At 38.0% G+C, this 3298-nt stretch overlaps 1 non-coding gene across 1 annotated transcript; it reads left to right on the forward strand.

The window, feature by feature from the left end:
- Positions 1-287: 287 nt before the first annotated feature.
- On the forward strand, positions 288-360 carry Trnak-cuu. Its single transcript has one exon. It is a non-coding gene; the product is annotated as a tRNA-Lys (tRNA).
- The last annotated feature ends 2938 nt before the right edge of the window (positions 361-3298 follow it).

The following is a 3298-nucleotide window of genomic DNA, read 5'->3' on the forward strand; positions in this document are numbered from 1 at the left end:
TTCTCGTTTTTTCTGGATGTAAATTTATGAGCACCGAAACCTCAAGTTAGCCTTTACTGTCAATCACGTCCTGTTCGCCTATATGTATATGTGCACCTGCATAAATCGTCCAACATTTTATTTAGATACGATGTGACAATCATTAACATTTCCTATAATTGTTTTGACCTTTTTCAAGCACGGACCAATGTTTATAAATTTATCTAAATTGTTACTTACTGTGTCGTAGACCCCAAAGTCCCTAGGTAATACTGTGTCAGTACTACAGGAATGCGCTTCTGATGTGCGCCCGGCTAGCTCAGTCGGTAGAGCATGAGACTCTTAATCTCAGGGTCGTGGGTTCGAGCCCCACGTTGGGCGTGATATTTTTAAAAGTTGCAAATGTAGTATTGGTGCTTTTATCAGCGCTTCACCACAGTGGTTCGCTGAAGGTATGGCGCGCTGAGCAGAGAAAGCCGCTGCATCGATTTCACACATGGCGGTTTGCCAGCTGGACCGCTTGGCAAGAACCGTTAGCTTTACGTCTGACACAGAAGCAGTGCTGCCACTTTGCTCTCGCTAGCAGCAATCTGGAAACGTAGTGAGGTACCTCTAAGCAGCCTCATCTTTTTATTTTGGGAAACATTCCACATCCCTTCCTACTTTCTATGGCCCAATGCCTACGGTGGACGCAGTTCTTCGCTTCATACAAATATTGTAGCTCTTTTCAAGTGCGAACCGTAACTCATTTTGAATTGTGTACTTTGCGCGTCTTTACTGCTTTTTGCAACGTTTCATGCGGCTTACCATACTGAATAACAGGAAACCGAATTTTCATTCCTGCCACAGTAATCGTGTGCTAACCTTCCACTTAGGGGAAAACTCTGTTGTTAACAGTCGGTAACAGTGGATTTACTTTCAATGATAACTAGGTATCAACAGTCAACTTGATAAGTGACGTTTGTGTTTTCAAGCTGCATAAATTGTTACATCAGCAAAGAAAAATTATTAAATTTGCCCAAAATATTAAACTTACAATCGGGTATAAGGAAGCTTTTTAATACTGATTGAAAGGGATGGTCAATATGATTAGCACGAAATATGGATTAAAGATGAACAAGGCAAAGACGGCGATAAAGGGTAGTAGAAAGAGGATTGACCACTTACTCAACATGCAAACTGGAAACGCCTCAGCAATGAAAGAAATTAAAGAATTCTGTCTAAGGAGCAAGATTACAATGGATAGCCGAAGGGAGTATCAGAAGTAAACTTGCAAAACTGAAAGCTTTCTTCAGTAAACAGAGCTCTAATGCAGATATAATGGTACGAAAATGAGAAAGTTGTTGAAATGTGCCTCAGGAATTTGTAACTGAAACATGGATCACTGAAAACCCGACGAACGAAATGCAAGCATTTGATATGTGGCCCTATCGGGAGAGGATGTAGTACAACATCAAATCTTCAAAAGACGGATGGCTTAAAAAAAATTAAGAGGCATCGTGATATCCAAAAGTTACAAAGTGATTACTGAAAGCGTTTTAGTTCTAACAGGAAATCTGGGGAAGTGACCAGTTTCAGAACCCAGTTACGGTAGCTGAAATTCCTTCAGAGGACAGACAGCAGTAGTTGTATGTGCGTCATTCACTTTCTGGATGTTACTGTTAGAACGAGACCATCTGGCGATGACCGACATCCTCACTGTAAATACCAGGTGCTCCTCGTCATCGTCATAGGAAAGTCGGCACTCCCTGTAGTGAGCAACATTTTCTTAATAGCTGATGTGTGTAGTTCCATGTGCAGTCTCGCACCAACAGCTCTGTTTTCGTAATACTCATATTGTGACGATCTTGGCCAAATCAAACCCGTTTCAATCACATTCAAAGGTAAACCTGCCCAACACCATAATCGTACTGGTGTCCCTCTCAACGACATTTGTGAACACTTTCCAGATTGAATCTTTCATTCTGCAGCAGTTTGTGCACAGCTTTGAAACACTGAAAAGTATACCGTACCGAATCCCCGAACCTTGCAGACACTCTCAAAACATAAAGGCAAAACACTATTTTCTTTATTTTATTTGTCAGTTTGGTTTAATAATCGTCTGAAGTATCTCGATGTAATCGTAACAAGCTCCACCATCTGTCTGTCTCTCGGAGTAGTAGTTCTGTAAAGGTTTTTTTTCTGTATTTTTGGTCCGTGCTAGGTTTTAACTTTATTTCTTATTACTTTCATGAAACACTTTCTTAAACTCCCAGATAACTTAGAAAAAGTAGAATATGTAGTATAAAATATGTATAAAAATTGTCGAAGAGAACTAAATTGGGCAGGCCAAATAATTCATTATTGTTAAGAGTAGAGTAATGTAGTACACCGAAAGCATTTGTCACTATGGATTGTAGAACATAAAACCGTAACTCAGACGGAGGTATACTGCCACTAAATTTACAAATCCACTGCAATAATTCAGCTATGTTCAAAGATAATATGTCGAGTACAGTTTCTAAGCGACTGTTTTCGTACTTCTGATGTAAGTAATTTTAACGAAACTACTTTCTGTTAATCATTTTGTTTACGCGTTATTAACCATTATTTGGAATAAAAGGACAATTTTGATAATTTATTAATATTGCCACATGCAGTATTTGAAGCTGTTTCGCGAAAATGTTCCTGATAATATGTAAAAGGCCTTTGCTGCCCCATATTAGGCTGTTACCAGTTGTTTAGTATAATTTATATTAATGCAAATGATGTTTAGTGTATGATTAGTAATGTAGTTACTGGAATGTGTGTGCGTGAATTATTATTATTATTATTATTATTATTATTATTAGTAGTAGTAGTAGTAGTAGTAGTAGTAGTAAAAATATTATTATGCCATACTCTCGCTATGTTATGCAGTGTTGTATGATATTACATCATTAATAACACCTATATCAACCTTCCAATAATCATCGAGATTTTTGTTTCTGTCTATTTTCAGTTTCTTATTTTGTACATGGAAAAATAAAATACTACTACTTGGTGTACTTAAAAATATTTGTTGTGGACCCGATGCTCAAGGCCATTTATCCAAGTTAGAAGGGTAATTAAATAGGGGATGTACATGTCTGCTCATAAAAGTAAAGAACACTTTTATTTATGAGTGTAGTAGAAGGATTAACACCTTTCTGACAATTAGCATAACGACGCGCCCTCTAAAAACACGCAAGACGACTACGCCGCGTCATTCATAACATCGCAAACTAGGTATAGGCACTTGATTACGTGATGTTTAGTCAAGAGCTGTAAGAAGTGCGTAAAAGGCAGTAGCTAGCAGATT

Source organism: Schistocerca piceifrons, chromosome 8 (genome assembly GCF_021461385.2).
Source record: "Schistocerca piceifrons isolate TAMUIC-IGC-003096 chromosome 8, iqSchPice1.1, whole genome shotgun sequence".
NCBI classification, from domain to species: Eukaryota; Metazoa; Arthropoda; class Insecta; order Orthoptera; family Acrididae; genus Schistocerca; species Schistocerca piceifrons.